An 18,402-nucleotide genomic window follows, 5' to 3' on the forward strand; every position below is an offset into this window, starting at 1 on the left:
AGAATTATTACAACTCTAGCCCTTATCATTAACCAGGACACAATTTCTCTTGTGATTTTTTTAAAGGATACTATGGACTTTTTCAAAAGGTTCTTACCTCAGGGCAGGACTTCTATATAGTCAGACCCATCTTGGCTCTTCTGTCTCTTAAATCCAGCTGCTTTCCACTGTTATTTCATTGTTGGATTTAACTAGGCAAAGGGAAGATCCTAGTATGCTGACCCTGCTCATTTTTTTTTCATAGTTGCTCAATTGATAATGAGGAATAAAGAGAACTTCCTTATAAATGCCTAAGAGATTGGTAGGAATAAATTCTTATTAGTGCTTTTATACAATGAAATAAAATTGGTAACTTGGTAAATGACTACACCAGTATGCATTCAGAACTAGAATATCAGAACAATTTTTCTCCACAAAAACACTAAACAAAAACCATTTTCATCACTTCCTCTCTACCTCTCTAGCATCTTCCTTCCTTAGTTTAAAATATTATTGTTCATGTGAAGCACAGCCCCTAACTTCTTCATTTCCAGTCTGTAAAATGAAAATAAAAAGAGCTGCTCACATGGTAAAATATACTGTGAATAAAAGATTGCTATGAACTCACTCTTACTACGAAATGCCTGCTGCATTGCATCGTCCCTTGTTCATCCCATGAACATTTCTCACAAAGTTTTTAAACATCTAAAATGCACCTAATGGGTCTGTTAACAGATATATTCTATCTGGCAGGATTTAGCCTGGATGAGTTTGCCTACTGGCTGGTGCACTTAAACCTCCTGTTCTGAGCTCAGACTGTGAGCCTACAATGCCTTATTGTTTGGCTCCTTATAGGTGACAATGAAATTGGCGTTCAGTTCCCACTCCTGAATGGTTTCCATGCGACTTTGAAAAAGTTATTTGCTGCTCCTGGTATTATATAACGATCTCAGTTTCAGCATGCAAGAAGGTATGCTCTAGTCAAACACCTTATCTCCAGGATTACATTAACAACTAAACATGAGTCATGCTGGGCGTCAGACATGTTTGTCTATACACAATATGCAGTTAGGACTCTTTTAAAAATTAAGCTAAATCTATTCGTTAAATTTATTGTCAACACACTACCCTATGACTTGATCAGCCCTTCATTAACTATGCAAGTGGTGCCGTTGCACTTCTGTCTACACACAAGTTAACATGACACTGGAAACTGAAAAGAATAGATTGCATTACATGATAGAAATCTGGCCTTGTCCAGGTTTAAATTAAGCTTTAAATTAAGACTTTAAAACTGCATGGTCAGTGCCTAATAAGCCACGCTGAAAGAGCACTGAACTTTCTGACCCCAATCCAGCAGAATACTGAATCACGCGTAACCCTGCGGACACAAGTAGGCCCAGAGATTTCAGTGGAGTTAAGTAAGTAGTTTCATGCCTACATCTATCAGAAAGCATTCAGCACTTGCAAATGCAGTCACCAAAGCAAGTGCAGAAACGCTGAACAATGGATACAATTACCTTGAATGTATATCTATTGTAAAAACAGCAAGTAATTACAATACAGTACTCCTTATGTGAGTTGTAAGTAATTTGAAAATAACCAATAATAATTTTTAATTGCTGCTTAGTCAGAACTGGAATATTCTATGAGGGGAAAAGAAAGGAGTCTTTCCCCAGTAACTTAAAAATAAGAGAAACAAATGATCTGACGAACAAAATATAGGTACATCACTGTAAAATCCAATGAGAGAACAGAAGACTTACGTTGTCCCTGAAAACTTAACAGATAGAAGCTGTGTGGGTGGTCCCAGCAAACTGAACAACAACTATTTCAGTGTTCTGGACAATCGCATTGATATTTTATTGCTCTTTTTTGTTATACTTATAAGCCAGAAGTATTAAGTGCAAAGCAGCTTCTGTGAACATATTCACCCACACACAAAAATGTTTGCCAGATATTTCTACAGGTGATGAAATTATTTAAACCTTCAGTAACTTATTAATCTATCATGTTTGATAGAATGCATTACCAGGAAAAAAAAGGATATGATAAAGCTCTTCTAATCAAGAAATATCTGGAATCATGAACATTTTGTCTATTATCAAGCCTTCTCAAAAGGACCCTATTCCTCCACAGTTTTTTGTCATTTCTTTCTCTATTTATTATGAAATTATTAAATTAATTGCATTTGTAAATTCAAACCCTTTGGTGCTTAAACCAGGATTTTAAGCCTTTAGGACCAACTGAGCATCTCAGAATATCCCAGATAGACATCTATGTCATGATCAGTGCTTGAAAATTCTACCATGTTCTTGGCTTGAAATGTACCTACATGATTAGTCTTGTGCCACTGGCATTCCTGGAATCTTATGGCCTGGGCAAGGGACATTACTCTTATGTGAGATCTCTAGAAAAACTGTGGTTAGACCATCTGGCACCTAAATTCAGTAACTGAGTTAAAGACATGCTAAATGACAGGATTAGGCTCCTTGTAGACACTCCGTCATGCTGGTGACTGACATCACTTTCATTAGCTGGATGAGAAAGCATTTACATGGGATGCGGAAGATAAGGGATCAAATCACTCATGCTTGTATACAGGGTCTCAAGTTTGAGTCCATGTCTAAATTCAGTCTCAGACTCCTGTCTGGATCAAGGACTCCTACCTTTCAGGCATTCTTTCAGGAATCACTCGGGCCATGCGTCTTTCTGCTTCCTTAGCTAAAGCTCTTCTAATCTGTTCTAATCTCTTAAAATAAAACATTTATATTTTAGTCAGGATAGGGAGCAGAACTTGGGTCACTTCTCTTGCAGACAAATCTCCAATATAGCTGAGGAGCTATCCCCTAACTCCAGGCAAAGAATGTTTTATGCATGAATTTCAGTCACCTTGAGTAGCACGCCCACACTGGGGGTGGAGAGGGTAGGTGTTGGGCAGCAGGTTCCCAGCTGCTGCAAACCCTGCCTGGACGGGGCTGTCCCTGAGGAGCTGCAGCACCTGGCAACCCACACTTGGCCACAGATGGCCCTGAGGGGCTGAGTGCACAGGCAACCTACACACAGGCCGGGGAATTGGTTAAAAGAACAGCAGCAGAGGCCCAGTAAGAGGCTCAGAGCTGTAGACAAAATCTGCACACACAGCACCAGCCTCCTGCACCGCTCCTCACCCCAGTGGAGGAATTTGTATGGACCAAGGGTAACCCTTAATAAAAATGAGAGAAGCTGAGATTCAGAAGTGGGAGGATAGATGCTTGCCTGGAGTTGAACTTGGGAAAAGGGGAAGAAGAACATTTCTTTTTTCAAATTGTTTGGATTCTTTTCTTCTTCATACACAAAACATTGATCAGAATTTTCTGTTAATGGGCATAAAGTATAAATTTCCCATGTTCATTTTGCTCATGATGTCCACCTGAGCAAAAAGACCAAATTCCTCCATAATTGCATGAATACCCTATGTCCATGAAGCACCATTTCATGGAAGGTGAGCACTAAGGTAACCATCATTAAAACAGAAGCACTGATACACACATTCCTGTCCATGTTTGTGAGTAAAGAAGTATTAGACTCAACGTGCTCCCATAACAAAGATGTATAAGAAACGTAGGCTTACTGAGACATTTCTTTCAGGGTTTCTACACCACTTGCAACACAAGGATAAAGAAGGTGGTATGTTGCCAGAAACATGTGACAAGCAGGCAGGGCTACAATACTTGAATTTGTCTATCTCATGGATTCATGCATCTGTACCTCACTCTCTCATCCAGAGAAGACCTTAATATTTAGTGATTTTATCTTTTTTTGACCTTAAAAATTAATCCATTTTCTTGCTGAAATTCTCTAGTTTTGACTTTCTAATCTAATTTTAATATTTATTGGGATCATTATTTTTTCAGGAGTCAGTTATGTTTAGTAGTTTTGTACTGGCAATAATGCCCTAGTTTATTCCATACTGTAGTGAGTATCTTAAAAAAAAAAAAAAGCAACCAAAAACCAATATAGCAAAATAAAAATAAACCATTCAGACAAATAGCTTTTTTTATACTGATAGAAAAGTTTGAAATCTCTGAGCCCATCCCTGAAGTTTTGGTTTCAGAAAGTGACTAACTCCTTTTATGCAAAGAAACAGACATTTATCTATTCTAGAATCTATACCTCAATAAAATCTGTAAGCAACATAGCTTAAAAGTTTCTGTAAAATATAACACAAAGCTGTGAAAAACAACATATCATTTCACTTCTTGTAGTAATTTCAACTGCAGACTTTAGCAGTTGTATTATAGTAAACAAACCATACGAGTCTGCTCTGATTGTGCAGACAGTAAGCAGGCACATAGTCCTCTTAATGTATATTAAAAATTCTTGGCACCTTAATGCAAACAAACTGCAATGAAAATAACCCTCCTTGTCTTGCTTAAGATTCCCTGCATTGCCCCAGGATCAGTCTTCCTTGCTTCTTGTGCTGAAATTCATACAATTATTTATGTAAGCCTGAGACAAGAAAGAAATCAAAACTCTTGCTGAGAACATTTTCAAGCAGCCTTTTAGAAATTTGATATAGACACAGTACCAGCTTCCTTTGAGTAATACTCATTTATAGCTGCCTCTGCAGCTATAAACATGCTTTGGTATATCTCTGATGACATCTGAGGAGCAACTGCATCAAACTTTCAGGGTAGCTACATGTTCAGTAGTAGAATTCAAGCAGTCATTTTAATGAATGAAATAGCCAAGCAGTCAGAACTGCCCTAGCTTGAATTTGGTAAGAGCAAGCAGAGAGAATAAGTCATAGGCAGAAAATTTTCCTTTATAAAGAAATTTAGTTTTATTTAGCAATTGACTTTAGGAACACATCTTCTCCTTAAAACCCCATAGCTCTGAATGCTCTGGGAACTCTCTTAATGCCAGAAATGCTTTTACATTTAAAGTTTAATTATGGACCTTATTTTTATCTTCTTATGCCAAACTTTTGGTAGTCAGTGGGAGTCCTATACATCTAAAGTCACCTATGCAAAGGAAAGACAAGCAATTAAAGATATACTGTCAAGCAGATTTGAAGTAGCACATTTCTGCAATTGGAACTGTAAAGAAAATTTCAACAGTTTAAAATACAGTTTCTTTAAATGGCAGTATGTTTCAAAAAAGGTGATAGCGTCTTCCATGTTCATCAAGAACTTGAGATATGTCTTTACAGCAGTAATTACTCAGCAATTCCAGGTTCCTAAAAATAGAAATTTTTCTGTCTGTGTTGCAAACACAGCACTGATGGCTGTTTCAGGTGTCAGTATTCCAGGCTTTTCCGTCACAACCATTTAACTAAGGATCAAGTTGCTACCTTATCAAGACTCCTCTTTCTTTTCCTTCACTTCAAATTCTTTTCAAATAATTTATCAAGTTATAAACCCAGTATAACTTCATTCCTTAACTTTTCTTCTGATCCCTGTCAAACTAAATTAGTCTATAATTTTGTCTTCCCTGAATGAAAATTTTTATCAGAGACAAAGTTCACTAAAATATTCTTCATCTGTTCATAGTATATTTATGTATAATTTATCATTACATTATAAAAAATAGTAGACACTCAGTTATTGGTGCAATAAATTGGTGCTATGACAGGCAGATGACTTGCAGAAGGCAAGTGTGCTACAGATAGTGCTGGAGAGGACTTTTCTGATGATTTTACTCATAACTAACATTTTTTACCATTAACTAAATAACATCCTTTATCAAGTATTTCTTTTTTCCATGGCAATTCCTTAAAAAGATCATATTTCCATTTCATATATATGCTATATATAACTTATAAATAAATAGATAATATTTTAAATAGTTTTGTTTGTCTGAAACCAACTTTTTCCTAGCAATTGTTGAGAGAAAAAAACTTCTCTGTAAAAGAATATAGCAAATATATTAATATATTAATATCTTGTAGCTTTCTCACACCAGGTTTTCTCCAACAACAAAGCATGAGGATTCAAAATGTGTAACACATACATAGAGTTACAGCAAAATACAGTCAGCAATTTTAACTGTTTATTTTTATCTTGATTGATACATTTCTGTTGCCCCTTCTTCAAAACTCCATCTAGTGAAATGTAACTATTTCTTCAAAAATAAACAAGTTGCCATCATCATTAAGAAAACTTACTGCCAAGAAGACAAAATTACATAATGCAGAAGAGTTTCTTTTTGACAAGAGGGAAACTTTTGCCCCAAAACAGAACACTGACCTTACTACTTAAAGATGCTCCCTAAATAAAACACTTTCCTAAGAAACATTTAAGGTTGCAACACTCAAAAAGTCCCAGAACTCCCAGGAAATATATTGCTAATGCCACACAGTGACTAAGCTTTCTAAAAATGGTCCCGAAAGAATGAAGGTCAAAAGGAACAGAACGAAGACACAAACACACTATGTGGTTTGGCTTTCCTCATCAGACAGCACAGCTCTACAGGTCCTTGGCTGACACTTGTCCTGCCCCTTGTCCCACACCGTACTGGGACAAGTTATACCTACATCAATTTCTCACGGCCTTCCGGTTCCTGTCCAATTTGTAATCCTTGCACTACTTGACCTTTCAAGCAATCTCCATTCCACTCACCAAACACACTCACTCTCACCCTCTCTTCTGCATTGTTCCTGGTTCTTATGCCAGGAAACCAATGCTTTCCATGACCCAGCAGCTGGATTTAGAAAGAGACTAGTTCAGATCTAGCACTGTTTATAAGGACAAATGATGATCTTTTTACATTCAAAAACAACCTCTTGTTGCCTCTTAACCTTGTCCCAAAACTGGACTTCTCCTCGGCAAGGTCAACTTAACAAAACATGACCAAGTCATGTCAATGATGTTATAAGCCAAGAACACGACAAGAATTTTGAAAAAACAGAACTGCATTGCCATTTTCAAAATGCTTAAATGTTTATTTTAATCTGGTTGCTGACCAAATTTCCATGGGAATTTTAAAACCAAAGTGACATGAGGTGTACAAAGTTATTGGAAGTTTGCTTTCTTTCTGATGACATTGGGGATTATCTGTAAATTCCTGGCATTTGATGATCCTTGCATTGATAATATCTTAAATAAAAGACTAAGAACAGTCATGGGAAGAGGAGTAGGCCTGAGGTTAACGGCCTAAGGAGAAATAGGATCACTTTTGAAATTTAGAAGACATATAAGGATGTCATTTTTATGGGTCTTCAATCATAGACAGAAAAACGATAGAGTGTCCATATCAGATTTTGGGCCCATGATTATTTTTTATCATTGCTGTGTCAAGTACAATGTGTTTACAATTTCAGTAGTGATCTCCAGGACATAGTGATAAATAGAAACCAACAGTAAGAAAAAGCTATTAGCTACTAGCAAAAGTAACAATTAAATTACCAGACTGTGGTAATAATTTAATGGATGAAATTACTCAGACAAACTTCTTTATGTCCTTTAATGATTGTCAAAATTTTAATTACTTCCTGAAATAAATATTCTTCAGCATTTCACACTTCTGTAACTGTTCCAGATTTCAGCAAATATTAGCTTTTTTGGCTGAAACTTTGAATGCTTCAGGATGATTCAATTATTACCATGAGAGATTCTGATGTCTGCAAAACTTAATAAGGCCAGTCTAACCTCTGAAAAACATGAGTTGTCTTACAGTGAAGGAAGGATTGCAATAACACCACAGATCCTTACTGCGGATTCAGCCTGTACTGGGCACACTCAGTTCCCACAGAACATTCACCTTTTAGCTGAATTACTGCACAGGCCAGTACACTCTGCTTCATGTTTTAATTGATTTACCATATTTGCTATATTTCCCACACTTGCAGTCAGCTACCACTGGGGGGAGAGGACAAGCAAACCAAAGGCAATTTGCCTATACACTACTGAAATCCTGCCAATTCTAAAACCAGTGAGATTTCATATCCCTTCTCCCTCCTAGGTTTAAACCTGTTTTCATATTTTAACAATCTTCTCTAGGATGAGATGGGTTATGTTATATTTCATTAATTCTAGGATTTCTCTTTCAGCAGAATATTATGGGTGGAGGGGTAGACATGGTGATATAGCATCAAAATGAAAATTTATAACAGAGCTGTGGCACAACTTCAGTTACTGAGTGATTACTGCCATTCCTCGGTAACCCACTTTCCTCCTCATGCTATGCCATTAACATTCTGGAATATTAATTAGCATCTTTGAGGTCATCTCCAGCACCTCAACTATGTGAGGATTTCTCAAAATTTGGAAGGAAGAAACATGAACCTTGTAAGAATCCAGGACTAGAAATAAATGTGTTTTGATGCAATAACAGCTTCAAGAAAAAACAAGGTATTTTATTATTTGCACTCAAAATGTCTAAATTTTTAAGAAACACTTCAGCAAAATGTATATTTATCCCACTGGGGAAGAGAGTTAGAGAGGTGTTCTCTCTTGTAAAGAAACCATATTACTCTCCACTTCACCTTGTGAGTTTCATGACCTTCTAGGAATATCCTCCAGACAGACAGAGAGCTGAAGCATGGAATGGCAGGAATGGGAGGTCTCTGTAAATGATCCAACGCTGGAAGGGCAATTCCTGTGACTGCTTCAGCCTTCTGCACCTTAATGGGCTCATTCCAATTCAAGGGGAGTGCATTTTTCATTCTAAATTGGTATGCTCCCGAGAACTTAACAAAGCCACCTTTCCAAGCAGCTAGTGAGGGTGTGTGGTGCCACCACTGTGGGTTTGTGACACCTTCAGAGACCAGAATTATTCTAACCCAGTTTTCTAGTAGCTGCCTCCTGCAAGCTGAGGAGCTCCAGACCGTATGTCTCATTTCATTCCACTTTTCATCCAAAAACCTGAATGTTCTGTATTTGGTACCTTTTCCAGAGGTCCCAGGCTGAGATCAGGCATTTGACTTCCTCCTTCCATTTTCAAAGGAAGGAGGATATGAATATCCTGAGCATATGAAAGACTCGCTTTCTTGCTTTCTATTAGTTTTTAGAGTGTGTTTTATTTTGTTTTTAACTGTGACTGAAAAATTTCTTGCTACTAAATGAATCAGGAAAATGAAAGTATAAAAAGATTTTGCCTAAGATTGTATGAAGTGCTGTCACCACAGTAGCACAATTTTAGGACAACTAATGAATGAGCTGAGCTGTGATGTGATACACAAAGCATTAAGAATGTCGGGATAAAAAAAGATTCAAGAAAATTCTGACTTTGGTCTCTCTGATTATGAGGTTGAAAAGAATTTTTAAACTATTGTATTAACCCTGTAAGAATTATTTTTTACTCTGAAAAGTACCTTTAAAAGCAAGGGACGAACACCTAAACTATTTTGAATTACTTTGATAAAATACGTTACTTTTTTAAAAACTATAGTTAATCTGCAGTTTTCTGAACTATGGGAGTGGCTTATTGCCATCTCCCAGTGTTTTTCAGTTGTATATGCACAAAAGCATTTGTGGATTCAATTACAGTAATAGTGGTTTACCCTATAGAGAGTTGGAGCCAACTCCATCTTTTCTTCCTTGTGTTATTTTGTTTCTATCCTTTTGGCATTTTATCCAGCACATTTGCATCTATGGTCGATGATAAACTATATTGCTAATGGCACTTTTGATCTTCCATTCAGCCTGGCAGGCTTGAGATGAGATATCCAACATGGATTTACAGAAAAAGTTTGTGTAAAGGCCCTATAGAAATTCTATTTACCCTTTTTTTATTATTATTTAAGTAACAAAAATAAGGCTTCGTTTTTTCTTCACAAACTTCAATTAAAAATAATTTAACAGCTCTCTATAATCTGGAGTAATGAATTCAACAAGGACACTAATCTGTGTGACTACTTCAAGTCTGAAGTACCTTTTTCAGATGAATAATAAACTGGATTTATGAGATAGATAGATAGATAGATAGATAGATAGATAGATAGATAGATAGATATAGACAGATGCATGACTTCAGCAATTTCTGGAAATTAATGTTATTTTACCTGCAAATATTTGAGTAATTTCCCAGGAGATAGCCAAAATACGCCTGCATATAAAACAAAGAAAAAGAAAAACCTTCTCAAAGACAATATTACTTGTAGCCATTCTGTTTACCTAGCCACAACTTATCTGATTTAATTTGGTGAGATCTAAAAATTATTTCACTCCAGCATAATTTCAGCTGCTGAGTTACATATTAGTAACTTTTCTTCTGACAGACTTAACTCCTTTGATTTCATGAAAACTATGTAAAGCGGTCTGTTTTGCTACAGCATTGTAAGCTAAAATCTCTTTTCACAGAAATGCACAGGAACATAACATGAATATTACAATAATGTAGTTTACAATTAAAATTCTGTAGAACTAAAAAATATTAACTTGTTTTATAAAAAATTATCACAATCTGGGACAAACTATTAATTTTAGTAAGACCTGGTTTGTGTAACAAGAAATAACTGGAAGCATGTACACTGATTTTAAATATAAAAAGGAGTAACTATTTCTCAGCAGAAAGCTACAGAGGAGATATTTTTTACAAATTCAACCTATTAAAAAAACAGCTGAAATGATCTCCAGGTGAGAGGATAAGTTTACATCTGCCTGGGAATGAAATTAATAACAGTTTTGGGCTTTTCTACCTACTACTGAACACTTGCATAGCCGTGATAAAATTGTACTGGGGTTATCTCACAGCAAGCCACTCTTGACTCAGTAAACTATGTACAGACATGCTTTATTTTTAGCATGGACTTGAACCACTCTGTTTCAATGAAAGCACTTACATGTACTCTTATCAGACTGGAAGGCAGTCCTCTCTTGAATACAGACTCTGGTCCCTATTCAGATGGAATTTCAAATGACATGAAGGACATATATTGCCTCTAAAAACCAAGTTTACAAGCCCACCTTGCTCCCTGTACCTCGCATTTTAATAATCCCTTATTAATGAAAGCTTTCATTAAAGTCTGCGCCCAAGCTTGGAAGGAATGGCATTCTTAACCACTGATTTGACTGAAAACCTGGAGAGGGATGCAAGTGTCATATTTTTCCAGCCACACTTCCTTTTTTTGTTTTGGGTTGAGTTGATTGTTTTTTGATTTGGTTTTGGTTTTTTTTTTCTTTTTTCACCAGAATGTTTGAAATAAAAATTGTCCTGAGCACAGAAAAAACCCAAAACACATCTTATGAAGGAACTCAGCTCAAAAATCTGATGGGCATTTAAGACTACACCTAGGTGCTAATTGTAAAAGTAAGGTGTTTTCCAGAATAAAAAAGAAAAGCTACCTCAAGAGGCAATAACAAATATTTATCTACTTACAGAATTAGATCATATGCCAGAAGGTTGAAAAAGAGTTGGAGGATGACTAGGATTCTCTGTACAGTGTTCTGCATCATCAACAGAATTATTTACCATGGAACTGATCCACAAAGGGTTTTATCATCACTGTCACAACACTCACCTTGCCACCACCTCAGGGAGTTGATAGCTGTGAACAAGGCAGCTCAGTTCATGTTCCAAGGTGTTGCAAAGCTAAGCAACAAAAAAAGTGTTCCACAAAAGTTGTGCATTATGTGGAAAGTTTTCTTTTTTTTCTTCTCTGTATAAAAGGAGAATAGATTCACAGTTTTTCAAGATTTTTCTAGGAATTTCAAGGGGTTTTTTCTTGGAATTAAAATGTACGTTGATGGTTTCTCACAAACCACAGCTAGAAGAGGCAGTGGAGTAGCATGGGAGACTTTTTTTTTTAATGTTTGCATTTTTGGTATAAAAATTTGGCTTTCTTACAGAACACAACGCATAAACTGCAAAGTTACAATGATTTGCACAGTCCTGAATGAATTGGTGTGCTTTTAGGGAGAAAAACTGTTAACTGAGCAGACTCAAAACAAAAGGGAAGTGGTAAAGATGAGTCCAGTAATACACTTAATGTCATTTTTACAAGCGGGAACATGTCTAAAGCTCATGACATTTGAGAAAATCAGTGTTGCAGGTAACTTGTTTGAATGTTTGGAGGGAAAAGGTGCTGTAAATAAAACAACCTTCAGCAAGCGTATATGTTAGAAAAATTTCTTTGTAACATTCTTCTAATCAATCATTTGCTGTCAATTGCTTTTCACAGCAGGGTGACTCTGGATCAGGAAGTTTGTAGCACCTAAGGTATTTAGAATCAGTCTTCTTTGTCAGTAACCAGATGTAATTTTTTAAATATACAGTGTTCAGATACCTGATTAGAAGTCTTAGTAATAACTCTCTGAAGTTAAGACTTTAAAGATTTTGGCTAGACGGGCCATGGAATCATATGGCAAAATAGTCATGGACTCTCACCACTCCTTCTGTGTAGTCTGTGCAACTTCTACTGTGCTTAATGACAGAGTTTGGAAACTTGCAGAAAAAACATCACTGAGCAAGCTTAGAGGCTGCAATTGTGCTATCTCTAAGATGAGGCATTGTGCATACCTAGCTTGAGTGGCTGGATCCTGCCACTCGACTATACATCAACTATTCTGCGGCACTTCCGTCTGTCGCAGGCAATGGAATTTGACAGGATCAAAATCAGGTCACCTTCAGCTATGGCAAGCCTAGCCAACTTGAGCAAGGAATGACAAATCAACAAAGGAAACTCCAAGAAAGCATACATTTCTCTCCCCAGTCAGAAAAACAAACATCCTCTTCACAATTTCTTCATACACTGAGAGTACAGTGATTCAGAAAATGACACATCAGGTAGAATGAAGCTTTGGAATATGTGTTAGCACGCTAGAGGCTGTTGGGACACCCAGGCACATATGCTTATTTTCATGTCCTGATCATGTCCACATATACAAACAGTACCTTTATGGAGAGCTTTATTTGTATTATTTATAATATTGGAGATATTTATTTGGATTTGGCTCTCTGGATTAGCCTAAGCATATACCTACATCATAATACAGCAAAATACCATAATGGAAAAAGAGAAATGGACTTCATTTGACTATTTGGTTATTCGTTTGGTTATTTGAACTTTTACACCTACCACAAACTCACAACTGCATTTTAATTTGAGATAGTTCTTAGATGTGCCAGGTGTTACTAAGTTGGTGAGTTGGCAAGCAATATATAGGAAGATCCAGCTTCAATCCTACATAAAAAACCACTCTGAGTATATATTTCAATTGTAGAAGTTAATTCTTATATCTGTCTTCCTCCCCACCTCCCCCACCACCTCCACTCTTGCAACTTAAAGTGTCTTCCTCTTCCAGTGTAGCCTGGAATGAATAAAATTTAGACTTAACAGATTTTCATCAGACTACCCAAATATGCTGGAAATTCTTTGGAGCATTTCATTAGACCAGTAACCCAAAATTTAAGGCTCTGTAACTGACATTATTTCTGGCAGGTATTGTCACTATCTGGAAATTTGCATATTGCACAACAAAAGGGATACAATCCAATTGTGGAGTAAGCATGATCCAAAACTGTTGTTTAAGGCATCTTATTTGAAGCAGAAAATTGTGCTGTAATCCTTTGGCATAGAAATCAGTGACCCCAGAGTCCCTGTCCCCTCCCATCTTTTTCAGCAGCTCTTCCTCCAACTTTTCCGATGGTCAGCAATTTCATATGGCGGAAAAGATGGATTTAGAGTAAATCATTCTTTTCCACGGGGAAACACTGAAATTATAAGTAACTGGTCGCTAACAATGAGAAAAAAAAGGAGTAAATGTGATAATGTTACACAAGATACTTCCAGATTAATAAGCATAAAATTGTATTAAATGACTCCTACATATAACCAATGTATTCCACAACAGTGCAGTTTGCAACATCATGTAAGGCTCTACACACACAGTTTGTATGGCATCATTTAATTGAAAGATATCTGAGAAATACAAACAATATTGAGTCTTAGCTTAAAAATATACTCTTTTTCATGGATTTTCTAAAATAAATGAAAGTACTTGTAATTCTACTGGTTTCTGTCATCTATCTAATACAAAAAATTACCTTAGAGGTGAAATACTGTAAACTGATGGCCTTTCCATATGTTGCCTAAATAAACACACAAAAATTATATTATCAGAAAATGACAAAGATGGCAAATGTAAATAGTTATTTATAATCACATTCTCCTACTCTGCTTAAGCCAAACAGAAAGAAACACAGCATATTCACAGACACCAGACTGGGTTAGAAAGCATTTAAAAGGCGACTGGATATCTAATTTAGTCTCTCATTTTTTGGATTATAATAATATCCAAATAGATACAATCTACAAACTATCAATTTCAGCATCAGAAAGTATTATGAGCCTGAGGTTTTGTCAGTGGCCTAATGATATTATCTTCCCCTATTTTTCCTGACAATTAAGGGGAATAAAACTCATATTACATCTGACCACACAATGTAGACTGCTTCAGATACCAAAGTGCTTTTCAACTGAAGTAGTCAAAACAATGTGTTCATTTCCACAGGGCTGCTGATGTTCCTTTTACCAAGCCAGGTTAACATTTCCTTGAAGTTTTCGCACATTAAGAAGTGTTTTACACTCTGGTTCCTGAATTGTAAAGGAGACAAGGTTTCGTTCCATTCACACTACACATGGCTTTATGTCCATTTTAGGGCACTGGGTCTCCCCATCACTCAAAACACAACATGATAAGAATCAACAGTGATTGAAATAAACAGTGCAGATGGGGCATGTTTGTGCTGATGAATTTGTTTGTTTCTCAAGCAGGGTCTAAGAAGTGCATTTAAATGAGTCACTATAGAAGTGAGCAGTTCAGCTTCTATGTGTGATTCATTCCAAAAGAAGCTGGATGTCTGTATATGCCAAGGCCTCCTTTTACGAAAATAATGTATTTTGTGATTTATGTTGCTTCTCTATGTAAGTATTGGGCAATATGTTGATCTCAAACAGATCCATTTTCCAGACTTTAATTCTTTAATTCCTTAATAAAGCATTAATAGGCAAAAAATATGCAATTCAGAAAGCTGTCCACCACAGCACTTAACTTGAAACAGGAATCTGAGATTATCAAGTACTCACATGATTTGAGCAATACTGCTTCTTTTAAACTGTATGTGAGTTATGGCTCTTGGAAGCATCTGTTTACTGAAATACAGTGTTTGGTAACCTTAGCAATAGTTTATTTATTCATTTAATGCCCCACAGGTCAACGCCTTAAGCTTGTCAAACTGAGGGCATTTTCTTAAACTGCAGCACAGTTCAATAAAGAAAAATTAAACTATATTTTTGGGTCCTGAATGGTTCAATATATGTACAGTAATAAAGAACTTCAGTTTCTGAAAAGTTGGTATTCTGGCATATTTGAGCAGCACTTGAAAATAAAAAACAAAACAAAACAAAAAGCCCTTGGAAACAGAATCAATTTGTCTCGTTGCCTTACTGGCGGATCTCTGAAATTCTTGCCAAACATTCATGCCTTACTCTGTCTTCCAAATCTTAAAAGTTTTTAATCTTTTAAAAATTACTCTATAAATGACAAAGCACATCATTATGCTGATTACCTCATCAACACAATTATGTTTTGGGAATCACTAAATTTAAAACTGTTGCATGGCACTTTGCCCTTGACCTGTATCACTCAGAAAGCCAAGCATGCACACATGACTGAGAGGTCTGGAAGAGACAGAAACACTAAGCAACATCTCAAAGTTGCATGATTGAGAAAAGCAGACACTTGAAACTTCCTTCTCCTTTGAGACACCTCCTAAAGTGCTTGTACACTGGTAATTGTTGAAGTTCTGGTATCTTTCATCCCCAAACTGTGAGAAACAAAAATAGCAGTTTATTGATTTGCTCTGATTTCCTCATCAGGGAGTTGTTCTCCCCTTCCCTGCAGCAATTATCTGACTTTTACTTTCTCTTAGGACTTTGAAGTTTTCTCGTCTGTGTTGTAACAGATTTAGAAGCCCCCATGGTTTGAAAACCAGCAGTGCAAATGAAGAAGGATTTCCATTTTATTTTTAAAAAAATCTTACACCCCTTAACTGGATCTGCAGAAAGGCTGTCATCTGCAGTGTCTGTCTGATGGCACCAGTGCTCTGGTTCTGCCACCAGCTCAAGGGTCTGGTGAGCAGAGGGGCAGCACAGGTTTGAGCAGAGAGAAGAGAGGACAGGAAGGGGCATGGCCAGGGCCACAGAGAATGGGTTGAGCATGAGCTCTGGCCTCTCCTGCCCAAACCACACACCTCTCTGGTCAGCTGACATGGTCCTTCCATTCTGGACTTATGAGATAAATGAGTGGCAAGGGTTCTGGCTGAGGGGCTGGCTTGGCATGCAGACAGCAGAACAAGATGAGGTAGATGTCTCTACCATGACAGAAAAAGTCAGGTCACCAATATTGTCATGCTCCTCACAGACCCCTGTCCCCTGCACAGGCCCCCAGAGAACATTCCTCAAAGCTCCTCACAGGCTGCACCCAGGAAAGGCTGCTACAAGGGAGACAAACCAGGGAATTAAGACCTGTGAGCAGGAATGGCTTCCCACTCCAGCTTCTCCTACTGCAGCAGTTCTTCCACTACACTGTTGCATCCCAGGTTGGGTTCAGATTAGGGGTTCTGATAAATGTTAGTTACCTGGTTCTATGTACCCCCATTTCCCCTGCACTATGGTCCGCTCTGGGTCACTTACCATTGGAGCATCCCCATGCCAGTCTTGTGACCACCCCTCTGTCCATTCCTGAGAGTTCTGTGTCTGTTACCCCGTCCCTGCATTCCCGTTCGTCCCGGAACCCTGTACACACCCCTGTTGTGCTCCCGTTGGTTGCCGTGGTTCACGTCACCCCCCCGTAGCCTGTCCCCATTGGGCGAGGGGGGCTTCCGCCCCTGTCTGCCCGCCCCCTATAAAGCCACACGCGCCCCTTTGTTCCACGGCCATCTGGTCCACGCAGGCGCTGGGGGCAGATGCCGCTCTCCACCGCCGCGGCCACCACGCGACAATAAAAGTTCTCCAGCCAGCCGCAGGACAGGGTGCGCCTCCTTCGCCTCTTCACCTCATCCCAGCATCGGCTACAGAGCGCGGCCAGCCCATGCCGGTGCGCTGAATGCCAGAGCGCACGGACCACGCGGCAGCCCCGGTCCGGCCGAGAAGCAGCGCCTTTAGCCGGGTGCAGTGGCACGCGCCTGTGGTCCCAAGCTGCCCTGGACCGGGGAGAAGAACGCAACACCGCACCACACCATGTCCAGCAGCCATGAGAAGCAGGAGGCATTTCTTGCCCTCCTCTTCCCTACTAGACCCAGGAGAAGCATGGTTGAACCTTGTTGCCTGAAAAGTCACAGAAAGACAGAGCCAGGGAACAGAAACCCTCTCATTTCTCATGGTTTCTTTTAGGAGATCCTTTTATTATGACTTGAATGGAATTAGATGACTTCTCCCAAGGCAAAATATAAATGCATAGCTCCTATTTCCTGAGTTGGAATGCATGGCTGAGCAGACACACTCCCCAGTACAGCACTCTCCTCTCACTGCTCTGCACGCAGGAGCTGACACTGCAAAGATGGATAGTCACTGAATGGCATCTGAATGCAAACTGGCAAGAGAGATCAACATTAAAACTGGGTGAGAAACCCAAGAATTTGGAAGTGAGAGTAAAATGAGCTGGGTGTTTCAGGGGAAGGCAGTATATGACATAACCAGATCAGACAGTAATGACCAGGTAGGGGCTGGGCCCAGAACAGAGACTTGGATTTGTCTGAGAAATATATGACAAGACTATGATGAAAATGAGACTGAAATGAAAAATCTGGAAAGCAGAAACTGTGTTTGCCTAAATGAGAGGAATGGAATTGGATGATGAGTTGTGGTAGGGGAGAGACAGGACTACAACAAAGACAGCCAGAAGGAGATGAGCAAGAGAGTTGAAGCTAGCAAAACCTGGACAGAAAAGCAAATATCTTTCAAAGGATGCTCCTGTATAAGATGTGGACTGGAACCCTGGCCTCTAAATACCACCTTTTCCTGGACTTCTGAACACACTTATTGGCAAAAATATTAGTATCAAGATGGTGGAATATAAAATTTCTGTGTTTACACTCTATTTTACAAAAAGCCTACTTCCGCCTGTCCATGTCAGATGAGTACTAGATTCATCTGTAGGAAAAATAAAAGTACATGTTCTCAAACACTGTGCTCATAAAGAGTGGAAGCTTCCAATTTTAACATTTCCACATTTCAGTTTTGTTTATCTGATAATACTCTCCTCCCCTCTTACTGAGATGTTGTGAAAACCAATGAGACATTCCAGGACTACAGCTGTGGACATAAGGAGAAATACACTGTGAAAACAACCACAGAAGGGAATTTCAATAACATACACTAAAATTCCATGGGGCCATCCATTTAATTGCAAAGAGAAAAATTAGGATAATACTCTTGTTAAATGAAGATCAGTTAGGTTTTACTGTGAATGAGACAGAAAACTTCTGAAGAAAAATACC

At 38.1% G+C, this 18,402-nt stretch overlaps 1 long non-coding RNA gene across 1 annotated transcript; it reads right to left on the bottom strand.

Moving 5' to 3' along the window:
• Positions 1-9,964: 9,964 nt before the first annotated feature.
• Positions 9,965-16,657, bottom strand: LOC128790187 (uncharacterized). Its single transcript, XR_008431654.1, has 5 exons — positions 16,598-16,657; positions 13,948-13,992; positions 12,421-12,550; positions 11,423-11,493; positions 9,965-10,008 (listed from the first exon to the last, which is right to left on the bottom strand). It is a non-coding gene; the product is annotated as an uncharacterized LOC128790187 (long non-coding RNA).
• Positions 16,658-18,402: the final 1,745 nt, after the last annotated feature.

The sequence above is a fragment of the Vidua chalybeata genome, chromosome 6 (assembly GCF_026979565.1).
Source record: "Vidua chalybeata isolate OUT-0048 chromosome 6, bVidCha1 merged haplotype, whole genome shotgun sequence".
Classification (NCBI taxonomy): domain Eukaryota; kingdom Metazoa; phylum Chordata; class Aves; order Passeriformes; family Viduidae; genus Vidua; species Vidua chalybeata.